Below are 12,230 nucleotides of genomic sequence, written 5' to 3'. Positions count from 1 at the left end.
GGGGGCCTTAGTTCCACCCCATATGCAGTTTTTTGTGTGGTTTGTCTATAAGGCCAAACGATACGCTATCCATATTCATTGACCATGACATAGACAAAATGCAACTTAAAATGTAAATGTAAATATGAATGACTGATACACATGTGTTACACACTTTGGTAATCAAAGAAAGTTATACTTGGTACTAGAAGGTTTGGCTACCCTAAGTGTAGTAGAAGGAATCAATCTTTAAACTTACCGCAAATTGAATGTGTGGGCACCTTGTGTTTTGAACAATGAAAACACAAATTTTGCAATTGATTTACTTATTGAAATACTTTTTTCAGTTCTCCCTCTTTGAGTTTTTAAAGATTTACGTATTTATTTATTTATTTATTTATTTATTTATTTATTTATTTATTTATTTATGAAAGTCATAGTTTTAAGAGAGAGAAAGATAACAGCTAGGTTTGGGTCAGGCTGAAGCCAAAAGCCAGGAGATCCTTCTTGTTCTCTCATCTGATGTCAGGGACTCAAGCAGGTGGGTCATATTCTGCTTTCTCAGACCATTAACAGGGAACTAGAACAGAAGCAGAGATGCAGGGACACTAACCAGCACCCGTAGGGAATGCCAGCCTGACACACAGTGGATTTATATGCTGTGCCACAATAATCTAGTCCCTTGAAATATTGCTAAGATTCTCCCTATTAATCAACATGACTGAGATAATTATCTAAATTCCCTTAAAAGCCAAAGAGGGTTGAATGTTACTTATGAGGTTAGAAAAGAGTAAAGAACTTGAATCTGCTTTGATTATTTAGAAAAACCGACACATTAACAACAAACTTTGTAATTTTTTTGATTCTGTGTCCATTTAAATTTTCTCTCTTTTGAGGAGAGCTTGAATATTTTGTTATGTTTATAAGCATAATATAAAAGGCTTCAGGATATGTTAAGAGGTGAGAACTCCTGGGAATGCTCTGCTTACATCAGCTCTCAGGACTTCATTTATTTTTAACTTCCTCTTAGGAAAATCTGCTCTTCAAGTCCTGGAGATTTTAGGTTTGTGCCTTTGAAACAAACAGTAGGCAAAGTGCTATGGAAAAAAAAATATTAGTCTGAGTTCCCAGGAATAAAGATGCAGTGATGCCTGATGGGATTTGAGTTTTTAGTCTGCAGATCCACCACCCTTCACTCAGTTCTTGATGTTGCTCACCAGTAACCCTGCTATCCTCTGCACTCACCTCCGCTCATTCCAGCAGGTGAAAGCAGGAATTCTGAGCTGGGCCACTGTTCTGCAACAGTTTCTGCATGGTTGATAAGGAGCGAGCTTCTCCTGCTTTTCTCCCTCCCTCCCCGCTTTGGACTATGTGTAGCTCTTTGTTTATAACTCAGTACTGAAATGCTGCTCCAGAGTGTTAGACATATCAGGGAGCACTCAGTGGACTTGATCACTATCAGTAGCTGGGCTGAGATTGCATGACTGAAGAATGCAGCTTAAGCATTTAGTCTTTGCCTCCTAGTTTCTCTCTGAAAGCACAGCCTGACAGGAAGCAAGGCACAAAAGCATGAAACGTGGGGAATAAAAGCAACTCACTGTTGCACTAGCTCATATTTTTAACTTTCTAAATTGAAACTCAGTGGTAGTTCATTTTTTTAAAATTTTTTATTGGAAAATTAGATATACATAGAAGAGGAGGGACAGAGAGGAAGATCTATTAGCTGATTCATCTCCCGATGGCCGCAATGGCAGGATCTGAGCCAATAAAAAGATGCTTTTTTTTTTTTTTTAACAAAACAGCAAGAGCTAATATATTCAATATAACTATTCAATTTTCAAAATTATATAGGACTCTCCTACTGCCTTAAGGACGAATTTGCATTGAGCGTTGTGTGTGAGTGTGAACTCACATATTTTGAAATCTGAAAGCAGATCCATTATTTCTTAAGTAAACCAGCTTGTCTCATCTCCAGATGTTCATGTAGTAAATTAAAAGTATTTCTTGAGAAAATAATTAAATTGAAACAAAAATAATACATTATTATATTGTCAGAACAATTTACCAACGTTTACATGGGGATTAGTCAAGAAGCCATGATATTCAGACTAATGATAAGATCAAGCAAGGAAAAACATGCTTAAAAGCTATCTCAAGTTTCATAAACAACAATACATACCTTAATGTTAACCAGCACTGAGTGAGGAGCAGAGGGAAGCCAATAGTCCAGCAAAATTCACTTGTTAATATCTATTTGTTTATGATGGTTGTGGAACCAAGGATTCAAAAATGTTTCTGTTCTCTTTCTGATGACAGGTAAACAAGCATAAACATCAATGGGAGAAGGAAATCAAACTTCTGTGGCTGAATTTATTTTATCGGGACTTTCACAAGATCCAAAGATCCAGATCTTATTGTTCAATGTTTTCCTAGTTATTTACCTTATATCTATATTCGGAAATCTGCTGATTATTAGCCTTATCCAAATTGGCTCTCAACTTCACACACTTATGTATTTTTTCCTTAAAAACTAGTCCTTTGCTGACCTCTGTTTCTCTACCAGCATTGTACCCCAGATGTTGATCCACTTTCTTGTGAAAAAGAAAAGCATCTCCTTTGCTGGCTGCTCAATACAGATAGTTGTCTCTCCTAGCAGGGTGTTCGGAGTGTGCGCTGCTGGCAGTGATGTCCTATGACCGATATGCGGCAGTATGCAAGCCCCTCCACTATTCCACAATCATGACCCACAAGGTTTGTATCCAGTTGGCCATAGTGTCCTGGGTCAGTGGGGGTGTTTGTGTGTGCAGTAGACAGTGCATTTACATTGTGTCTTCCCTTCCAGGGACAGAATGCAATTAATCACTACTTCTGTGAACCACCTGCTCTCTTAAAGCTTGTTTCAGCCGACACCTACCACGCTGAGCTGGCGCTCTTTTCTATGGGTGTGATCATCCTCCTCGCTCCTGTCTCCCTCATCCTAGTCTCCTACTGGAACATCATCTCCACTGTGATCCGGATGCAGTCTGGCGAGGGGAGACTCAAGGTCTTCTCCACCTGTGGCTCCCACCTCACAGTTGTGTTTGTCTACTATGGCTCAGGAATATTTGCATACATGAGACCTAATTCCAAGACAATGAGTCAGAAGGATAAAGTCATCTCCGTGTTCTTCTGTTATGACTTCCATGTTGAACCCAATCAATTTACAGCCTGAGAAACAAAGACGTGAAGGGGGCTCTGAAGAAGCTGGCTGGGAAATAGTATGACTTTGGAGCAATTATTCCTGACATTTTGAAAAGTATTTGGAATATTGTGATTGATAATATAGCTTTAACATCTTCATCCTTACCTTTCTCTGCTGTATTTCTCAGCTTGATTTCTTCTACATTCATTAAATGACTGTTCTCTGCAAGCACTATGCACACCCTAAGTAAAACTCGTACCTTCACTACAAAACAAAACCGAGCAACAACAAATTGACCCTCATGGCCAATGTAGTGACACAGCAGCTTAAACTGTGATTTGTGATGCCAGATTTGGAGTCCTGGCTGCACTGCCTCTGATCCAACTTTCCAATAATTCACTGAGAAAGCAGTTGAAGATGGCACAGGTATTTGATGCCCTGCAACACATATGGGAGACACAGATGGAAATCCAGAGACTTTTACCTGTCCCAGACCTGGGCCATGCAGTCATTTGGAAACTGAAGTAGCGCTTAGAAACACACTCTTTTTCTTGTTCTCCCCCTTCCCCCTCCTCTTTCTCTCTTTCTCTCTCTCCACTCCTCCTTCTCTCTCACCCTCTGTCATTCTACCTTTTAAACAAACAAATTAATAAATCTTAAAAATTGGCTATCAACTAGCAGGACAACACAAATGTACAGATAATTATTTTTGAATTTGATAGAGTGGTATTTTAAGATAAAATAAAGGAAACTATTGTGGGGTTAAAATGAAAAGGAATTTTTAAAAGATTTTGAACATTTCATGAGGATAACTATATTGAGGAAGGATTGCTTTATTAGTCTAATGTACCATTTTTACAAGCAGCAACGGGCAACACAGATCGCTGAATGTCACCACAATACGAACAAAAACACAGAAGGGGTCGTGGAGGGTCTATCAATAGGAAGGGGATATGCAGCAGGAAACAAAGCTTATAAATTAATGAGCTGTACCACACTCTACAGACAGTCTTACATACAGGATGAACCCATTTTCTCCAATCGACAGATTTAAGAATAATCTGGAATTTCACTTTAGAGCTTCATTCCGAAAGACAATTATTGAATCGAAATGTTATTCTGGGCTGTTTGTGTGCTCACAGAGTCACAATTATTTAAAGTGCTTATGCTCTAGACGTTCTACTAAAGATATAAGATCTGTGATGTTCAGCTTCTAAAAAAATTTATCTTTCAGTTTCCAGTTTCAAGGAATCTGGTTGCTCATGATTATCTACATATGCTGTTCTTTCTCTGTAATTTTATCAATTAACACACTTGTTGTACCCATTGCTCTAAAATATTTGTGAAGTCTATTATTTCGATTGTTAGCATTGCAAATACTGACATTTGTACATCTCAAGTAATTTAGAAGTCTCTTTGATCTGGAAATAAAAAGTTTAGTTTGACAGGTCACTCACATAGTTGATATTACATTTTGCACTAAGACATAATAAATTGAAATTATAACTAAGTGTGAGTAGTATATTAGAAGGAGTGACTGATAGAACTAATTATGGTTTGGCCAACCTTGCTTAATAGTAAGTGAGAAGCTAGTGATGACATTGCCAAAGAATTGATTAATTAGCACATGTTAGATAGGATGGGAGCAGAAAGAATTATATCAGACGTGGAAAAACATAAAAGAACAGGCTCTTTAGTGCAGTTGAAGAAGAATTTTCAGTGGGTGATGATGTAATATAAAAATAAAGAGGCAGTTGGTAGATGTTTGACCTCACTTGGAATGCCCACTTCCTATATCACACCCTGCAGTGTTGAGGTCTGAGTTCTGGCCCGACTCCCAATTCAAACTTCCATTCCAGCAGGGAATAGCTACAACAGGAACAAAAGCACAGAAGTATATGCTTATACTACAGCTATGGGAAAGATGCTCGTCCTAACATTCAGTAAATTCCAGGTGCTGCACTTGACTTTCCTCAATATGACTTTTGAAGGTTTTGTTGCTTAAGGTAAAAGGGGACAACCTCTTTTCTCGTGTAATGAAGAATATGAGTTTCTTGATAGTTATAACCAAGGTATCACTCTCTATCAGCCTCAAACTTTGTTTCCTAGAACAACTGAATGTGTAATGATTGTAAATAATCTATCATGCATCTCAAGATACAACCTCCCTAGAGTTGTAGCACCTCAGTTTAGAATTTGGAGTCATTTTGCAAATAATGTTTTATTTTTAGGCTGTAGGTGATTTTTCCCATTCTATTCATTGTTAAAATATTTACTTATTTTTTAGTGGAAATGAAGATTTACAGAAAACAGGAAAGACAGAGAGAAAGCTCTTCCATCCTTTTTGGTTCATTCTCTAAGTGGCAGCCAGAGCTGAATCAATCCAAAGACAGGAGCCAGGAGCTTCTTCCAGATGTCCCACTGGGTGTAGGATCCCAAGGCTTTGGGCCATGCTCTGCTGCTTTGCCAGACCACACAGAGGGAGCTGGATGGGAAGTGGAGCAGCCTGGAAACAAACTGGTGCCCATTTAGGATGCCAGCTCTTAAGCAGAGGATTAGTCAATTGAGCTATTGCACCTGCCCTTTCTATTTTTGTAGATTAAATAGGGCTTACTCCTTTTCTCTCTCCCTTTTTTTTCAGTTTTCTGAAAATGTAATTTACTCAAATATTTGCAAGATGAGATTTTTTAAAGAAACTCAATTTAACAAACACTGGTTTGTAATTGTTGTCCCTTGGATGCAAATCGCCTTAAAATGCACACTGTCTCAGCCTAAATCCCTTTTGTTCCCTGAACACTTTGTTGTCTCAGTCTCTTGTTAAAAAAGGAAAGAGAAAACGTTCTTTGAGTAGCTAAGGGTTGCATTCTAGTCCCTGTCTAGCCCAGCAGGGTGGATGCAATTATAAACTCCAGGAATAAATTTGGAGACTGTTTCTTCTTGAATTGACTATTGAAGATAGGTGTCTGTGTAAATAAGTAACAGTTCTTTCTCAAAGACCCCTAGCTAAAATAGCCACCATGTTTGGCTCAGCTAAATGCTTACTTTGGCTCCTAACAATCTGCTTGCTAGCTAAGACTGCAAGATAAGAAAACCAGACTGTGATTTTTTCCTTTAAAAACCCTATTTGAGGAGTCTTGTGTGGTGGCCTAGTGGCTAAAGTCCTCCCCTTGTACATACCAGGATCCCACATAGGCAATGGTTTCTGTCTCAGCTGCTCTACTTCCCATCCAGCACCCTGCTTGTGGCCTGGGAAGGCAGTTGAGAACCGCCCAAAGCCTCGGGACCCCACACCTGCTTGGGGGACCCAGAGGAGGCTTCTGGCTCCTGGCTTTGGATGGAATCAGCTTGGGCTGTTGTAGCCACTTGGGGAGTAAATCAGCAGACAGAAGATCTTCCTCCATGTCTCACCTCTTTTCCATACATCTGACTTTCCAATAAAAATAAATAAATCTTAAACATTAGAATTTAGGCAGGCGCTTCTTCCCTCTGCTGTGTTGGGCAGCATGGAGGATCCCACAGGCCAGTGAATAAATAAACTGTATCACTAAGTCAGTCCCTGACGCTTATGGGAAGGGTTTGTCTTGCACATCACAATACTAAGCTTCATTACAAGGCCGATCTGTTTTCTGATATAGGGGATCTCTTCATTCTGACATTAAATATAAATAGTATCTGGCTAAAATCATTTAGCCTTATCAAAGTTTCAATACTTCCAAGTTTGCATCTAAAATTGTGCTGCTTTAAATGTAACATTTTAGCTGTAGAATTGATGCATTTTTTCCTAATTTGCCCTTTAACCTCTTATTTTAAAATATTTATTTTGCTTTTTTTTTTTTTTGCTCAAAAGGCAGAGTTAGAGAGCAGCAGAAACAAAGCTATCTTGTATCTACTGCTTCACTCCTCAAATAGTTACAGTTACCAGAGCTAGGCCAATTCAAATCCAGGAGCCAGGAAATTCTTCTGGGTCTCCCATTTGGGAACAGAAGCCCAGGTATTTCAGCCATGCTTTACTGCTTTCCAGGCCCATAAACAGGGAGCTGGATAAGAAGTGGAGCAGCCAGGACAGACTAGCCTTGATATGAGATGCCAGCTCTGCTGTTGAATATTTAGCCTGCACCACAGTGTTGGCCCCTTAATCTCTTCTTTACCCTAGCTTACTTTCTTGAAACCAGCATTTTATTTCCTAAGAATTACTGATTTTTATTTGAAAGAAGATTCACCAAGAGTAGCAGAGACAGGAAGATCCACACAAAGAGACAAAGATCTTTCATTCCTTAAGTGCACCAAAGGCCAGAGCTGAGCCAATCCAAACTCAGGAGCCCGGAACCTCCTCCAGGTCTCCCACATGGCTGCAGGGACACAAAGTTTGAGCATCCTCCACTGCTTTCCAAGGCCATAAGCAGTGAGCTAGATTGGAAATGGAATAGCCTGGATATGAACAACAGCCTATATGGGATGCTGGCACTGCAAGCAGAGGATTAGCCTGTTATACCATTGTGGCAACAGTAGGTTTTGTTCTTGTTTTGTTTTGTTTTGCCTATTTGTTTGGTTGGTTGTTTTGTGTATGTGTATGTTTCTGTGTATGTTTGTATGTGTTTGTATTTGCTTTTATATAAAATGTTTTATTTGAGAGCAAGTGATGGAAGAGAGCATACACCACACAGAGAGGGACGGAGAGAAAGAGAAAGGGGTGGAGAAATATTCATTTCCCAATTTATTCTGCAAATGCCTGCAATGGCCTGGAGCATTTGGGGAAAGCCAGCACTAGGAACTTGATTTAGGTCTTCCACGTGGGTATCAGTCGTTACTTGAGCCATCACACATCGCCTCCTAGGAACTACATTAGAAGGAAGCTGGACACCAGAAAGGAGATAGCCCTGTAACTCAAGTACTCTGACTGGGGAAGCAGGTGTCCACCAGTTGTTCAACTGCTACAGCAAGTTTCCAAAATGTATTTTCAGGAATACTAGTTGGAATTTGAGAGCTGCCATGGTGGATACTTTCATGAGTTTATTAATTCAGAAAGCACTTATGATGCATCAACTCAGTACCCATTCCCAAAGCAAGAAGCTTTAGACATAATTCGGAACTGAACAGACCTAGTACCTGCTCTTGGGGAGTTAATACGCTAGTGTAATATGAGACTAGGTTCACATTAAAGCCAGAAGGAAAAAAGGACATAAATTATATCAAATTAAGCTCTGCTTTTTAAAAATATATTTATTTTATTTTCATTTGAAAGGCAGTTACATAGAAAACAAAATAGGAGAGAAAGAAGTAGGAATAAGAGGATTTAATAAATTTAAACTAAGAAATAATGTACATTGTTGGGTTTGGAAAGAGGATTTTTGGTGATCTTTGGATTAAAAAAAAATTCAGGTCCAGCCCATGGTGTTTCTGATAGAGGGATGCAGAGTCTAAATCAGCCACATTTAATTCCTTGGGTTCTCTTTCTTTGTCATCTGCTCAGAATCTTATTCTTAATATACATTACCTTTCTGGTACACACACACTGAAGGTATTAGCTCCAACACATGGCAAAGGAATGGGTCATCGAATAACTCATTAAAGGAGTAAATCATAAACATCATTGCCCCAACTCCCTTCAAGGAGTACATTAAACTGTTAATGTCCAGTGCAAATCTGCATCATGAACACCTATGCTTCAGGACTATCTCGCAACACTTGGTCTCAGTACTCACACCACGACAAGGCTAATGCCAGTAGCCCCAGAAAGTAATTGGTCCCGTGTCAAGCCTGCCCCACAGACCATATCCAGGTCCACATCAGAACCTTTCTAAAATAAACAAAGCTACTATGCATTTTGAAGCCCTTTTCATTTACATCCATGTAGCAGCCAACATGTTTTAAGCATAATTAATTAGGCTGTGTTCTAACTGCTTGACGTTCATTATCTTATTCAATCTGCTAGATGATACCATTAGATCTAGAATACAATTTTGAGATAGCCAAAATGAATACAGAGAATTCGCTTTCATGTCTAAAGAGGGACAGACGAGAAAAGTGGGTGGGAATTCAAACTCAGGGTTCCGTCTTCTTCCCCTACATAATCACTCTAAAAATACTTTGAAATTAGGGAAAAAGTATTTACTGAATTTTAGAAAGATTTATTCAGTTATTGATTGGATTCATTTATTTGAAAAGTAAAATATCAGAGAGGTAATAAGAGACAAACTGAGAGAGAAATCTTCTATTTGTTATTTCACTGTCCAAATGGCCACAACAGCTGGAGTCAGAGAAGAGAAAGCCTCGTGGGAACCTGAGCACTTGGGGCATCCTTCACTGTCTTCCAGGTACACTAACAGGGATTTAGATAGGATGCCGAATAACTGTGATTTTAGCCAGCTCTGTCATTTGGAATGCCCACATCATTGCCTACATCAGAAGCAGTGACTTTTACACTCTCTGGCAATATACCAGTGGCCCCCAAGACTCACTTAATTTAAAATAATGAAAGTCAGGATATTCATTATCATGTTCATGTAAGTTCAATAGAATATGGGTATTTATAAAACAAACATAGGAAAACGTTATAGTCGGTTTTTTCTTCTTTCCAAATTTCCATACTTTCTCAGTTGTTGTAATGATCTTGGCTAAATTTTATAGAGTAGCTTTATACCTTAAATAATGTTAGATTATTTCTCAATCGAAAAAGGCAATTGTGTTTTTTCCATGAAGTATCAATCTCAATAGTTGTAAAACACAAAGTATTTTTGAATTTCTGTATATGGTGATTTTCAGTTCTCAGTTTTTGTCACAAATCTCTCCACACTGAAAAGAATGAAACCTATGCAGACTGGTTAGAAAGTCAAACCTATTTATGTATTTCCTTGCGTGTGGAAACAGGTGTATACACAGGATCATCTCAAAACTATATGCACGCCTTGTAATTATTTGATGTTTCCAAACTCATGTATATGACATTTTAAAAATTGAGTAGAATGTAAGATGACATTTTAAAATAGAATAATACACATTATAGATAAATCCATTTTATTATATCTCTTCTTCCTAATCTAAGCCTATTATTCATAATTTTCTATTATTTTTTCATCATTTTAATTCTAGACATGGAAAAATTATCCCATATCTTAGAAATTTTCCATGTACAAATTTCAGGTTTCCTTTCTCTGACCTCTCCCACTAGGTGGACATAAAATGTTTGTCTTTATGAAATCAGTGAGAACTTCTCTGATCTGTAACACACATGCAACCACTTATTTAACATTCTTCCATAATTGCTACAACTAATTGCTCCAACAACTATTATAAAGCCTCTGTATCCTTTTCTCTATCAACAGTCTGAGTAACTGAAAAAAGAATAGACCTCTAATATTAGCAGGATCTTGTAGTTTTGTGAGCCCAAACTCCTCTGTTTCTCACTGCTACATAGTGTTCAACTGGAAAGTTAATTTTCTAATACGTCTACTTGGTAGTTTCTCAGACTGATACTCTACCACAGAATGAGCTAATGACACCATCATGGCTGGCTTTTAGTTCCTTTTTATAGTATGCTCTGCCAAGATCAGGGTGATAAGAGCCAAGTGTGTTCAGCTTAAGATCCTTATACAAGGCAGGTATGTACAGAAACATAAGTTTTGTATCATCTCAGAGGTTAGCATATGATGAGACAATTGAATATCAACTTGCAGAATAAAGAGGCAAGATTCCCAACTTTCACCTCACACACAAAAAAATTAACTCTAAATGGATCAAGGACCTCAATCTGCACCCAGAAACTATCAAACTATAGGAAGCACTCTACAAAATAAAAGCGTTGGTGTAGACCTCTTAACAACTCACCAAAAGCATAGGGAGTCCAAGCAAAAATGAACAAATGGGACTAAATCAAACTAAAAAGCTTCTGTACAACAAAGGAAATGATTACAAAGCAAAGAGGCAACCAGCAGAACGGGAGATAATCTGCACACTACGCAGTAAATAGGGACTAAAATCAAGGATTTAAAAGGAGCTTCAGAAACTCAGTGATAGCAAAACAAACAACCCTGTGAAGAAATGGCTGAAGTAAATCTGCAGGCATTTTTCAAAAGAACAATTTCAAATGTCTAATATACATATTTTAAAATATATTCAGGATCCCTCACTATCAGGGAAATGCAAATAAAAACCACAAGTCCAGTGAGATTGGCCTATATTCAAAAATCTACCAATACTATCAGTTGGCATGGATGTGGAGAGAAAGGTACCCTACTCCAAGCTGGTGAGAGTATAGACTAGTGCAGCCAATATCAGTCATTTTGGAGGTCACTATGGAAGACAACTAAAAATTGATCTACTACATGCAATTCCACTCCTGGGAATATCTGAAGAAAATGAAAACTATGTTTGAGAAAACACCTTACAACCCTGTTTTAAAGCAGAACAATCAATCTACAACAGCAGAGACTTGAAACAACTCATATGTCCATCTTAAGAGTAATAAATAAAGAAAACTGGTACATCTATCTTCTCCATGGATACTACTCAGCCATTAAAAATAATAAATTCTATAACTGGAAACCATTATGCTTTGTAAAATAAGACAATCCCAAAAGGACAAATATCACATACCCTAGCTGATACAAGACAGCTTTCATGCAAAATACACAATAAACAGTTATATAGATGAATACATATATCCATAATGGAGACTAGCATACCAGAAAGTAAAGTTGCCTTGCAGTAGGCATCTCTATGCCCAAATAAAAGGAGGACTCCCAGGGAAATAGTTAAATATATCTTGACAATGTGATACTGGATTTTCTACCTTTGTCTATACCTACAATGCCATGATGCACTTAAGTAGCAGAATGTGTTACTTGTAACTATTACTAAAACACTGCTTTACTGTAATGATGTGGTGTAAAACAGTGGGAGGAGAAATTGGAAAGGGAAAGGTGGAAGGAGGTGGGGGAATCCCTTTACCTACAAAACTGTGCCATAGAAAATAAACACAAATAATTTTCTAAAAAATATTAGCAATGAAAATGGACAAATGTAATAACTTTCACTGCAAGAGGAATAATTAAAAGCAAGCCATAAGCACTCC

At 38.0% G+C, this 12,230-nt stretch overlaps 1 pseudogene; it reads left to right on the top strand.

The window, feature by feature from the left end:
• Nucleotides 1-2,297: 2,297 nt before the first annotated feature.
• On the top strand, nucleotides 2,298-3,237 carry LOC101530129 (olfactory receptor 2D3-like; annotated as a pseudogene).
• The last annotated feature ends 8,993 nt before the right edge of the window (nucleotides 3,238-12,230 follow it).

This window comes from Ochotona princeps, chromosome 4 (genome assembly GCF_030435755.1).
Source record: "Ochotona princeps isolate mOchPri1 chromosome 4, mOchPri1.hap1, whole genome shotgun sequence".
Classification (NCBI taxonomy): Eukaryota; Metazoa; Chordata; class Mammalia; order Lagomorpha; family Ochotonidae; genus Ochotona; species Ochotona princeps.
Note: the sequence above shows the minus strand (reverse complement) of the source record. Positions and strands in the feature narration are given on the sequence as shown.